Source organism: Arachis ipaensis, chromosome B4 (assembly GCF_059453495.1).
Source record: "Arachis ipaensis isolate K30076 ecotype BB chromosome B4, ASM5945349v1, whole genome shotgun sequence".
In the NCBI taxonomy this organism is placed as follows: domain Eukaryota; kingdom Viridiplantae; phylum Streptophyta; class Magnoliopsida; order Fabales; family Fabaceae; genus Arachis; species Arachis ipaensis.
The window spans coordinates 80,281,811-80,295,692 of NC_142439.1; the positions used below are offsets into that span (position 1 = coordinate 80,281,811).

Consider the following 13,882-nt stretch of genomic DNA (forward strand, 5'->3'; position numbering starts at 1 on the left):
GTTGGGTGTCACTAACGTTGGCTCATCATTCACTCATCAACGTTAGATTCCACGTTAACTAAGTTAACGTGGGAGTTAACGTGGCTCTTAGTGGCTTGTGTGGCTCCTTCCAACGTTAGTGACAATGTTGAGTGTCACTAACATTGGCCATCACCCTCTTTTTCACACGTTAGCCTCCACGTTAACTAAGTTAACGTGGAAGTTAACATGGCTCCTTGGGGGTTGTGTGGTTGCTTCCAACGTTAGTGACAATGTTGGGTGTCACTAACGTTGTCGACAACTCTTGCTTCTTACGTTAGCTCCCACGTTAACTTGGTTAACGTGGGAGTTAACGTGGTATGTTTCTCCTTAGGCCAACGTTAGTGACAATATTGAATGTCACTAACGTTGGCGTTTCTTCCCCCTTTTAACGTTAGAGGCCACGTTAACTAAGTTAATGTGGACTCTAACGTGGCCACTTATGAGCATTTGCCAACGTTAGTGACAATGTTAAGTGTCACTAACGTTGGCTTAACTTCCCCTCTCCACGTTAGAGTTCACGTTAACTTAGTTAACGTGACTCTTAACGTGGTCAATGATGACTTCGAGAGCGTTATTGGCAATCACTTTTCTCATTAACTTTGCAAGTTACCTCCCATTCCTTGCTTCCTTTGGTCCTGAAATTAAGCAATAGATTGTATCAAAGTTCTAGTCCAAGTCATGGGCAATGCAACATACAATTTGTCACTAAACTCATGCAAAATCCTCATGAAATAATGTAAAATGCACAATGTATGCTTGAATCAAGGTGTAAGTGAATATCTACCCAGAACTAGCTTATTTCCTAAGGGAATGCATGAAACTAACCTAAAAACAGTAAAGAAAAGGTCAGTGAAATTGGCCAAGATGCCCTGGCATCACAACACCAAACTTAAAGCTTGCTTGTCCCTAAGCAAGTACTGGAACAAGAGAATGATGAATGGAATGCCAAGAGAAATGAGTCATTCTTGTGGAAGTCATGTCACTGATTTTATGGTGGTTTCATGCATAGAAACTTAGGTTCATTCCTTTACTGGCTTTCAGAACTTTATCATGTCCTAAAACACTCACTTTGCTTACATCCCATGAGACTTTTATTCATTGATCCCTTTATTGTCATTTCAGAGCTTATTGGTGTTCTTAGGCTCAGTGCTTTGTAAGGGGGCAACTTTTTAAGATAAGCTTTCAGCCAACACTCCCGAACCAGTTGGTTCAAGGTGCTAGGTGTTGAAGCACCCCTAAGGACTTACTCCCTCAAGTTTCTCCCCCATACATACACACCACAGGCATCTGGTTCATTTACTTTCCTTCTTGAGACCTTGGTGTCCAGCACCTCTTTGGGTTACTAAATGCTCTGTGGTGAGGGTTACTCTTGATAATGGACTTTCAGCTGATAATCCCGGGTTAGTTAACCCAAGTTACCAAGTGATAAAGCACCCCTAAGAGCTTATTCATCCAAGTAGATCCCTCACACAGGAACACCACAGACACATATCTTAAGATCAAAACCATTGGTGCCTAGCCTTATTTCTTACTCTTTTTCTTTTGTTTTTCCACTTTCATTATTCTTTTCTCTTTCTCATATTAGGATCTTGTCATATACTTAGTCTCATGGGTATATTCAAAGCAAAGTATTCAGGCCAGATAGTTGTCATCCCACCTTATGGTTGAACCAACTTAGCTAACTTATGATCATACCACAAACTCATGAATGTACTCCATAGTATGAACCCCACTCTGGTCTTTTGATACATAAACATTCTCTCTTCATTTGATTTAAAGGGACAAGCATACAAGTAAGTAAGTAAGGATGCAGTGACATAAAGACTAGTGCACATAGACCTATTCAGAACTTAAAAGACAGAATTTAAAAAGGGTTCAACTACGAGTAACTACAAATCAAAAGTGCATTCGGACTTCCAACTTTCAACAATTCTGAGTACAATGGAATTAAGTAACAATACAACCTTCGAGTGATGATTTCTGGTTGCCCTCTCTCTTTGTCATCATCCTAGTTTTTGCTGCCTCATTTCTTTGGGTGAAGGTGCACCATTTCCTCATAAAATTCCTACAAGGTTACTGGAAGTTGCTTGTTCCCAAAGCACTTGAGACATAGTTAGCTTGCATGTATGCTTGTACCTTTTGAACGCTATTTGGTGTGTGAACACCAAACTTAGTTCCATGCCCAGTTCAAAACATTGCATATATGCAGAGAACCTCATATCTTGTTATTAACAAACCAATGATCACCTACAGTCTAACTATATCTAAGTGGTTTCTCTTGATTGGATGGAGCTAGCAATGTTCTTTTGGAGTGGAGTGTAATTCTAACCAATGTCCTTTGGTGGAACACCAAACTTAGAATTACAGTATCACTCTTGGATTGTTCTAGTGTAGAACACCAAACTTAGCTCCTTACAATACAGAGGAAACAACTTGTGATCTTTATTGAAATAAAGATGAAAGTGAAACTACCTGAGGTTGGGTTGCCTCCCAACTGAGCGCTCTTTTATCGTCACTAGCTCGACGAGTCCTTAATTACTTGAGATGGTACTTTACTCTGGGGTTTTCCCCCATGTTGCCTAGATAATGCTTGAGTCTTTGCCCATTCACTGTAAAAGTCCTCTCTGAACCTTCATCCGTGATTTCGATGTGGCCATATTGTGATACTTTTGTAACCATGAAAGGTCCAGACCACCTTGACTTGAGTTTTCCTGGGAACAGCCTTAATTTAGAATTGTAAAGGAGTACTCGCTGCCCCTTTTCGAAACTCCTGGGTGCAAGATGCATGTCATGTTTTCTCTTTGCCTTCTCTTTATACATCTTAGTGTTTTCATAGGGTTGTGACCTGAATTCCTCCATCTCTTGCAGCTGCAAGATCCTTTTTGCACCAGTAGCAATGCTGTCAAAATTTAGTATCTTGATAGCCCAGAGAGCTTTGTGTTCCAGCTCCAGTGGTAAATGACAAGCCTTCCCATAGACCAGTTGATATGGAGACATTCCAAGTGGAGTTTTGAATGCTGTTCTGTATGCCCAAAGAGCATCATCTAGCTTCTTCGACCAATCCTTTCTAGATGCACCCACAGTCTTTTCCAGGATCCTCTTCACCTCTCTGTTGGATATCTCAGTTTGCCCACTTGTTTGAGGATGGTAAGGTGTGGCTACTTTGTGTTTTACCCCATATCGTAGGAGGAGAGCTTCTAGTGGTTTGTTACAAAAGTGGCTCCCTCCATCACTAATGAGGGCTCTTGGGACTCCAAATCGGCTAAAGATATTCTTCCTGAGGAAGTTCATGACTACCTTGTTATCATTAGTTGGGGTTGCAATAGCCTCTACCCACTTGGAAACATAATCCACTGCTACCAAGATGTACTTGTTTGCATATGAGGTTGGGAATGGTCCCATGAAATCTATTCCCCACACATCAAACAGTTCCAGTTCCAAGATAAAATTTTGTGGCATGGCATTTCTTTTGGGCAAGTTTCCAGATCGTTGGCATTCATTGTAGCTTTTTACTAGTTCCTTGGCATCCTTGAAAAGGGTGGGCCAAAAGAATCCGCTTTGTAACACCTTTGCTGCAGTTCTGTCCCCTCCAAAGTGGCCTCCATAACATGAACCGTGGCAATTTCACAGGACTTCTCTTCCTTCTTCTTTCAAAACACATCTTCTAAGGATTCCATCTGAACACTTCTTGAAGAGATATGGCTCGTCCCAGACAAAGTATTTTGCATCATTCATGAGCTTCCTTTTTTGATGTTTATTGATCCCTGGGGGTAATGCCCCAGTTGCCTTGAAATTTGCAATATCTGCAAACCATGGTGCTTTGTGAACTGTCATCAACTGTTCATCAGGGAAGAGCTCGTTAACATTTGTATCATTTCCTCCACCTTGATCATGAGGGATTCTAGATAGGTGATCTGCCACCTTGTTCTCCACTCCTTTCTTGTCTCTGATTTCAATATTGAATTCCTCAATGCCTTGGTGAGAGACCTTGTGACCAAGGACTATTCCTCCTGTCACCATTCTCTCGTCCTCTTCAGGTTATTCTTCTTCAAAATTCTCCTGCACTTCATCCTCAAGTGCATCTAACCTCATGCATTCCCCTAATTGTTCTGGTGGGTAACTCATGGCCTTAAACACATTGAATGTCATCTTTTCATTGTGTAATCTCAGGGTGAGGTCACCCTTCTGAACATCAATGACAGCTCCAGCAGTGGCCAAGAATGGCCTTCCCAGGATGATGGAGGTCTTGGCGTCCTCCTGCATGTCCAGCACCACAAAATTTGCTAGAAATATGAAATCTTCCACTTTTACCAGCAAATCCTCTACTACCCCATGAGGGAATTTGAATGATCGGTATGCTAGTTGTAGGGCCATTTTTTTTGGTTTAGCCTCCTCAATTTTCATCTTCCTCATCATAGCTACTGACATCAAATTGATGCTGGCCCCTAAGTCACAAAGAGCCTTCTCTACTGTGATTTCCCCTATAATACAAGGAATCTGAAAACTCCCAGGATCTTTCAGCTTCTGGGGTAGTTTGTGCCGAATGATAGCACTACACTCTTCGGTTAGTATCACAGTCTCATTGTTCTTCCAGCTTCTCTTCTTAGTCATTAGCTCCTTCAAAAACTTGGCATAGAGTGGCATTTGTTCTATGGCTTCAGCAAAGGGTATGTTGATTTGTAGTTTCTTGAAGATTTCCAAAAATCTCAAGAACTGGTTGTCATCTTCCTTTTTCTTCAATAATTGGGGGTATGGAGCTCTTGAGATGTTCAGTTGTGGCATCCCTTTTTCTTTCTGTGGACTTGGCGCGGGAGGTTGAACTCTATCTTGCTCTTCTCCCTTTTCATTTGAGCCTTCTTCTTGTGGTTTTTGGGGCAGTTCCTTCAATTCCTTCCCACTCCTAAGTGTGATAGCTTGACACTCCTCCCTTTTGCTTGAATTGGCATCATTGCAAAGGTTGTGGTTAGGAAGCTGCTTAAATAGATAGCCGATTTGTGTCTCCAGTTTCTTGATGGCAGCATTTTGATTCTGCATGTTTGACTGCACTTCCTCTCGGAATGCTTTACTGTTTCGAATGTCTTTGCATACTCCTTCAAGTAAGGTTTCAATCTTAGAGAGCTTGTCATCAATTGATGGGTGATTCGGAGCAGATGTGCTATTTTGGTTTTGATAGGTGTGTGGAGAAGTGTTGTTGTGGGGGTGTTGAGATGTCCTCTGTGTGAATTGTTGGTGAGCTGCATTGTTGTTGGAGTTGTAACATCTCTAGTCTTGGTTTTGATCTTGCTGACTTCCCCACCCAAAGTTTGGGTGGTTTCTCCATCCAGGGTTGTAGGTCTTGGAGTATGGATCATAGTTTTGCCTTGGTGAATTCCCAATGTAGTTGGCTTGCTCCTGACTACCCTCTGCTTCTTCATTCACTCCTTCTTGGGTTGTTGATGATGTTGAGATTGCTGCTACTTGGTTCCTCTCCATCTTCTTGGTGAGGTCAGCCAGCTGCTGGGTAATGAGCTTGTTTTGAGCCAACAGAGCATCTACATTGTTTAGCTCCATTACTCCTCTTGTGTTCCCTGTTTCGGAAGCATAGAAGTAGTCATTCTCTGCTACTGTTTCAATGACATCTATATCCTCCTCAATGGTTTTCTTCTTGTTTAAGGATCCTCCGGATGAATGGTCTACGGCCTTCTTTGACTCATAAGAGAGCCCTTCATAGAAAATGTGCAGCTGCACCCATTCGTTGAACATGTCAGGTGGACACCTCCTTGTGAGGTCCTTAAATCTCTCCCATGCTTCATACAAAGTTTCACCATCTTGTTGCCTGAAAGTTTGGACCTCAGCTCTCAGCCTATTGATTCTTTGAGGAGGGTAAAATCTTGCTAAGAATTTGTTCACCACGTCTTTCTAAGTTGTCAAGCTTTCCCTTGGGAAAGATTCCAGCCACTTGGCTGCCTTGTCCCTGAGTGAGAATGGAAATAAGAGCAGTCTATAGGCATCAGGATGAACACCATTAGACTTCACTGTGTCACATATTCTCAGGAAGGTGGTTAAATGTTGATTGGGGTCTTCTTGAACACCTCCTCCAAACGAACAGTTGTTCTGAACAAGGGTGATGAGCTGTGGTTTAAGTTCAAAGTTGTTGGCATGGATTGTTGGCTTTTGGATGCTACTTCCACAATTGACTGGGTTTGGATTGATGTAAGAGCCCAAAACTCTTCTATCCTCCCCAGCATGATTTGCTCTACCTCCTCCCCCATGGTTGTGATCCTCTTCTTCATGATGGTTTTCCATGTTGTCTTCCATGTTTGGTTCAAAGAATTCCTCCTCTTCCTCAGCACCAACCACTTTCTTTCCTCTTGCTTCCCTCCTTAATCTAAGGAAGGTCCTCTCAGGTTCAGAATCGAAGGAAGTTGAAGCCCCGCTTCTTCTCCCTGTCGTACAACCAACAAGTGCAAGCAAGAAAAGATAGGTGCAGAAAGTATTTTTGTCAGAATTACTGTTAGTTGTGGGTGATGCAATATATCAAACAGTTAGTGGGTTAGCAAACAGAATTGAAAATAACAAAGAAAAACAAAAGAGTAGAGGGGGAAGGGAAGAAGTTTAACTAAATCAGAAAGTAAATCACTCAAACAGAAAATGAAATTCACAAAATAAAATTGCTCAATCTAGTGATCTTCCAATTTAATCATTGTTGATGCACAATCAATCCCCGGCAACGGCGCCATAAACTTGTTGCGGGTGGAAACTGTCTCTCAACAAATTTCCTTCGGCAAGTGTACCGAATTTGTCGTCAAGTAAAAACTCACAATAGAGTGAGGTCGAATCCCACAGGGATTGATTGATCAAGCAACTTTAATTAGAAGAATGTTCTAGTTGAGCGAATCCAGAATTCGGGTTGAGAGTTGCAGAAAATAAAATGGCGGGAATGTAAATAACAGAAAAGTAAATGCTAGAACTAAAGGACTGGAAGTAAATGACTGAAAGTAAATTGCAGAATTGTAAATGGGAATGGGGGATTTGCTCATAAAAGTAAATGGCAGAAATTAAAGAGAATGGGTAAGATCAGAGGTGGGAAGTTCATTGGGCTTAGGAGATGTTGCAATTCTCCGGATCAAGTTCATTTTCATCTCTTCCTCAATCAATGCATTCATTGATCTCCTTGGCAATCTTAATTGATTGAATTACAATTTCTTGCAATTCAATCTCTTAAATCTTGATCAATAGCCAATTCCTTGGTCAATTGCTCATGAGAAGAGATGAAGTGTGGTCACTGATTATACCACATGCATTTCCCAAACCAGGTATTGAGAGGATTATAGTCACATATCCATCCAAATCCAATTTGGTCCAGCATGAGAAAGCACTTCTAGCTTGATCTCTTCATTCCTCTTTCAAGGTTCAGAAGTGATCCAAGTCTGAATAGCTCCTTTTCCAAGATAGCTACCCAGTTGGATGAAGATCGAAAGCTTTCAAGTAAAATCAAGAGAAAAGAGAGAAGAAGAATAATGAAAACTAGTATTGATCCATCAACTTACAACAGAGCTCCCTAACCCAATGAAAGGGGTTTAGTTGTTCATAGCTCTAGAAAATGAAAACAAAGATGGAGAATACATCATAAAACTAGAAAATGCAGAGAAGGTAAAATACAGAGAGTAGTTCTCTTTTCCAACTTCCAGAGCTCCCTAAACAATTCAAAGCTACTCCTATATATACTACTTTTCTCAGCTTCTAGTTGGCTCTTCAAGTCTTGGGCCTTTGAATCTTGAGTTTGAAGCAGTTCCCTTCTTCATTTGGGCTTGGCTTTACTTGCAGAGAGAAAGTGTGAAGTGGGCAGAGACTTTAGCTCAGGACGTTAGCGTGTTAACGTTTAGTGAAAATATGAGTTCGAGAACGTTAGTGACAATCAACTTTCTCACTAACGTTCCTAAGTAAAAGCCATGTTAACTTCAACGTTAGTGGCACAAACGTTGCCACTAACATTGCCTCTAAGTCCTTCGCACACGTTATTGGGACTTAACATTCCCAATAACTTTGAAAAGCCCCCTTTGTTCCCACGTAGAGCCCACGTTAACTTAGTTAACGTGGCTCTTTAACGTGGGCTTGCCATCCTTTGAGAACGTTAGTGACACTCAACATTGTCACTAACGTTCCAAGGTGCCCCTATGTCTCACGTTAGAGTCCACGTTAACTAGGTTAACGTGGCTTCTAACGTGCCCATGCTTAGCCATCCCCAACGTTAGTGACAATGTTGGGTGTCACTAACGTTGGCTCATCATTCACTCATCAACGTTAGCTTCCACGTTAACTAAGTTAACGTGGGAGTTAACGTGGCTCTTTGTGGCTTGTGTGGCTCCTTCCAACGTTAGTGACAATGTTGAGTGTCACTAACGTTGGTCATCACCCTCTTTTTCACACGTTAGCCTCCACGTTAACTAAGTTAACATGGAAGTTAACATGGCTCCTTGGGGGTTGTGTGGTTGCTTCCAACGTTAGTGACAATGTTGGGTGTCACTAACGTTGTCGACCACTCTTGCTTCTTACGTTAGCTCCCACGTTAACCAAGTTAACGTGAGAGTTAACGTGATATGTTTCTCCTTAGGCCAACGTTAGTGACAATGTTGAATGTCACTAACGTTGGCGTTTCTTCCCCCTTTTAACGTTAGAGGCCATGTTAACTAAGTTAACATGGACTCTAATGTGACCACTTATGAGCATTTGCCAACGTTAGTGACAATGTTAAGTGTCACTAACGTTGGCTCAACTTCCCCTCTCCACGTTAGAGTTCACGTTAACTTAGTTAACGTGACTCTTAACGTGGTCAATGATGGCTTCAAGAGTGTTATTGGCAATCACTTTTCTCATTAACTTTGCAAGTTGCCTCCCATTCCTTGCTTCCTTTGGTCCTAAAATCAAGCAATAGAGTGCATCAAAGTTCTAGTCCAAGTCATGGGCAATGCAACATACAATTTGTCACTAAACTCATGCAAAATCCTTTTAAAATAATGTAAAATGCACAATGTATGCTTGAATCAAGGTGTAAGTGAATATCTACCCAAAACTAGCTTATTTCCTAAGGGAATGCATGAAACTAACCTAAAAACAGTAAAGAAAAGGTCAGTGAAACTGGCCAAGATGCCCTGGCATCATCCGTACCTTGATCAGTTTGTAGTAGTTTTCATAGATGATATTCTCATCTATTCGAAGACAGAAAGAGTGCATGAAGAGCATCTAAGGACTGTATTACAGACACTGAGGACTCGGAAGTTATATGATAAACTATCAAAGTGCGAATTCTGGATAGCGAAGGTGGATGAAATTTTTGAAGGACTCTGATTTCAAATTAAGTTATCACCCAAGGAAAGCGAACATGGTGGCAAACGCTTTAAGCAGGAAGAATTTGAGTATCTCTTGGATGATGATACAGGAAGAAAAATTACTCACGGAATTTGAGGACCTTAAGCTGGCTATGACTGAGACATCAAGTGGAGTCCGTTTGGCCCAATTGCGTATAACACCAGATTTTAAGATTAGTATTCAGCAAGCACAAGCACAGGACTCAGAAATGATGACGATGCTGAGACGGATGAACACAGAAGAACCAGAAGCTGTGAGACAGGATCGTAGTGGCCTATAGAGATACAAGAACAGAATTTGTGTGCCTAACTCTGGAGAATTACGACAAAAGATTCTTGCTGAAGCTCACCAAAGTAGATTTTCTATGCATCCTGGAGTGATAAAGATGTATCGAGATTTGAAATAAATGTTCTGGTGGCCGGGCTTAAAGAAAGAAGTAGCTGATTATGTCTCAAAATGTTTAACCTACCAGAAGATGAAGGTGGAACATCAGAAGCTGTCAGGAAATCTACAACCCTTAGAAATACCACAATGGAAATGGGAGCAGATTACTATGGATTTTGTCACGGGATTGCCAAGGACCTCAACAGGACACGATACCATCTGGGTAATTGTGGACAGGTTGACAAAGTCAGTGCACTTCCTTCCGATTCGAGTTGACTATACTTTAGAAAGGCTGGAACGAATATATATTCAAGAAAACGTACGACTACATAGGATACCTTCGTAAATTATCTCAGATCAAGTTTCGAGGTTTACTACTAGATTTTGGGGAGCTTTTCAGAAAGCGTTGGAAACAGAATTGCACAAGAGTATAACATACCATCCTCAAATAGACGGACAATCAGAGCAGACAATCCAGACATAGAAGACATGTTACGATTATGTATGATATACAACCAAAGCAGCTGGGATAAGTATTTGCTGTTGGTCGAATTTGTCTACAAGAACAGTTGCCAATAAAGTATTGGGATGGCACCATACGAAGCTCTCTACGAAAGAAGATGTCAGACACCATTGTGTTAGAATGACGATGGGGAAGCTAGTGTCTTAGGTCCAAACTTATGTAAGAAACTACTGAGAAGATAAAAGTAGATTCGTCGGAAGATCCAGACAACACAAGGCCGACAAAAGAGCTATGCCGATAATAGACGTAGACCCTTAGAGTTTAGTGAGGGAAACCATGTCTTTCTAGAAGTAACTTCGATTACTGGAATAGGTAGAGCCCTTAAGACTAAAAAGCTTAACCCACAATACATAGAACCTTTCCAAATACTTAAAAGACTCGGTCTAGTAGCTTATCAAATAGCCCTTCCTCCTTATTTATCAAACCTTCATGATGTTTTTTTTTATGTCTCGCAACTTAAGAAATATGTTCCCGATGAGAGTCACGTTTCACAACCAGAAACAGTACAGTTATAAAATGATTTGACATATCAAGCATCACCAGTTCAGATCGTAGAAAGAAGTGATAAGCAGCTAAGAGGCAAGACTGTTCGCTTAGTCAAAGTAGCATGGGAACCAAGAGAAGAAGAAGAGGAAACTTGGGAATTGGAAGATAAGATGAGAGTTGATTACTCGCATTTGTTCTTAGGTAACTGAAATTTTGAGGGCAAAATTTTCTTTTAGGAGGGTAGAATGTAACAACCCTGATTTTCGAGTACATGAGATCTTTTCTGAAAGTACGGATTTCTCCGGAAGATCAGTAAAGGGAACACCTCTATTATATCATCAAGCATCTCAATCCTCATTATCATTATGTCATCCTTAAGTTAGAACCTCCTCTGAGGCAAGCTCGATAATGCAATCGCGAAGAACCTTGTTTTTGAACCGTATCGGTTGGCAGTTTTGATTCTGATTTTCGTAAATAGTCTCTGTTTGACGAACCGGATTTGATTCATGAGATGAGAGAGATAATAGTATAATATTATCATTATATTAGTATTAGAAAATGCTTGAATGACATTATAAGGTTACCTGGTCTGTTTTTGTTAAAAACAAAAAATCGGTTTAACCGGGTTTACGGTTTACTGGTGCAGCTTAGCACCAGCACTCTCTGATGAATTTAGCAATGCTAAGGCCTCATTATACATGTTATATTCTCATAATAAATATTTTACTTGTGTCATTTATGATAGTAGCTCAGAAAATAATTTTTAGAGATGTTTTTACGAGTGTTTCGATACACCTAGTTTTAGTTGTTGTACACCAGAGATATTTTAATATTATTTTAATCCACCTCCAAGCCAACCAATCACAACTCACCTTACACCCCCAAGACCTCCAAGGCTGTCTCATTTCATCATTTTGGCCGAAAATAACAAGAGAGAAAAGAGAGAAACTTTCATGAACACTTAATCTTCAAAGCTTGATTTCTTCTGAACTAAAACTCAAATCAAAACTCTGATTTCACCAAAATGATCCTCTCTTCTTTCTCTACATAACCATGTAACTTATCAAGGATGGAAATAAGGTGAGCTGGATGTCTCCCTCCCATTTCAATTCGGTTTTCAAGGAAAACCATGCAAAACATGTGTTTTCTTGATGTTCTTCCTTAGGAATCATGCTTAACTTGACTTGAGGGCCAAGAAACGTGAATTTCCAGCAAGTCTAAGGTGAGATATCTCTTCCTAACATACTGAGTGAGATTTGGTCAGTTGAGAGTTTTTGGATTTAAAGTTGTTCTTGATGTGATTTAGGAGGAAAAAGTGCTTAAGGACCACCTGAAAGTTTAACCGAATTAGGAGCAGCAAAACCAGGTAGGGATTGACGAATTTAATCTTGATTGATTGTGTTTGAGTTGTGTGATTATGATATGGTTTGGCTGTGCTTGAAATTGATTGTTTGTATGAGTAATTCTTGTTGAAATTTTGGTGAAAATTTGATGAAATTTGATGAAATTCAAGCTATGAATGTGTGTTCTTGTGGCTGCTGGAAAACAAAACCCTAGAGCTTAAATTGAGGTTCAATTTGTGTTAAAATCATGTAGAAAAGATGGGGTTTTAGTGGCTGAAAATTTATTTTGCATTTTGGTAAAAATCGGTTGCTGAAAAAACTGAAAAACGGGTAAAAACAGAGAAAGAATTTGAAGAATATATGAAGAACACGAAGAACACTTTGAGTATAGTGAAGAACATTAAAGAACACCTTTTAGATCTTAGAAAGGGCAAGGAAGTAAAATTTTTGGTGTTCAAGGGGTTATATGGTAATTTCTGGAAGATAGGGTGGTAAAAGTAGAAATATTAAAAGTTACGGGTGGTAAAAAGTGAATTTTAAAGATTAAAAGTAAAAGATAAGTTAATTTTCGAAAATTTAGTATTAAAATAATAAATAATAATAAAATATTAAATAATAATATTTAATTAAAAATAATATTTTAATAAAAATAATAAAATAATGCGGAAAAGGCAATTTTTTGTAAAAGCTTTAGAAAGACAATTTTAAGTGCAGAATCTCATAATTACCTTCATAAAACACTTAGGGAGTGGTAATAACATGATAGTGAGGCAAAGATAAAGAAAAGATTAAAAGTTAAAGAAAAGATAAAAACCAAAGAAAAAGTCTGTAAAATTTTAATGACAGAAAAACAGACAGAGACTAGTGAACGAACTAGGGCAACTTAGTTAGTACTTGAGTTGCGACTAGGGTTAGGTGTTATATGAAAAGTAAAACTGTTTCAGTATAGACCTAATGAACCTATACCTGGGACAGGCTAACTATTCATACCAAAATTTACATAAGCTTTAAATACACATGTTAAACAGAGAAATCAGAGCAGAATAAAGTAACACAGAGCACAAAGTAACCAGAGTAAAGTAAAGAGATACAAAGAAAAAATAATAATATGATAAAGAGAAATGGTTTGAGCCAGGATATTGTAAAAGTGAAAGATGTAAAGTTTGTACAGTATGATTGAACAGAGAAAGAAAGAGGTACTACATAAGAATGTGAAAATGATTATGAATAATGAGAATGATGATGAATGATGATAATGAGAATGATTATGTAATGATCTGCTGCGTGAAGGCAGTAGGATAGATAGTGGTACGACCACAGAACATTTTCCAGTGTTACACAGCTATTGAGAGCTGCACCTGCAACTGATAACCTGGGATCACTTGCAGAGGATATTAATTCATACACGGCTAGAATGCCGCACCTGTAAGGCAAGGATTGCTTACAGAGAATATGATTTCATACACGGCTGGAATGCCGCCACCTGTAAGGCAGAGTTTGCTTACAGAGGATATGACGCATACGTCGGTTAGTGAGAACTATACCTATGCTGACTGGAAGACCATACCCGTTTCAGCTGCTTCGCGTTACGTCGGGAGCGGGTAGAAACCGACAGATGCGCTCATTACCTGCGCTAGGGCTAGACATGCATCATACTTGGTTGCGCATTTCCTTTGTTATGATTGTGGTATGATTGTATACTTTCCTTGTTTGTATTCCATTCTCTGCGCTTGTGTTATTTTCTTGTATTCTTCTGTTTGTGTTCTGCTATCTGTTT

At 39.8% G+C, this 13,882-nt stretch overlaps 1 non-coding gene across 1 annotated transcript; it reads left to right on the forward strand.

The window, feature by feature from the left end:
* The first annotated feature begins 5,761 nt into the window (after nt 1-5,761).
* LOC148568091 (small nucleolar RNA R71) lies at nt 5,762-5,865 on the forward strand. Its single transcript, XR_015882925.1, has one exon. It is a non-coding gene; the product is annotated as a small nucleolar RNA R71 (small nucleolar RNA).
* The last annotated feature ends 8,017 nt before the right edge of the window (nt 5,866-13,882 follow it).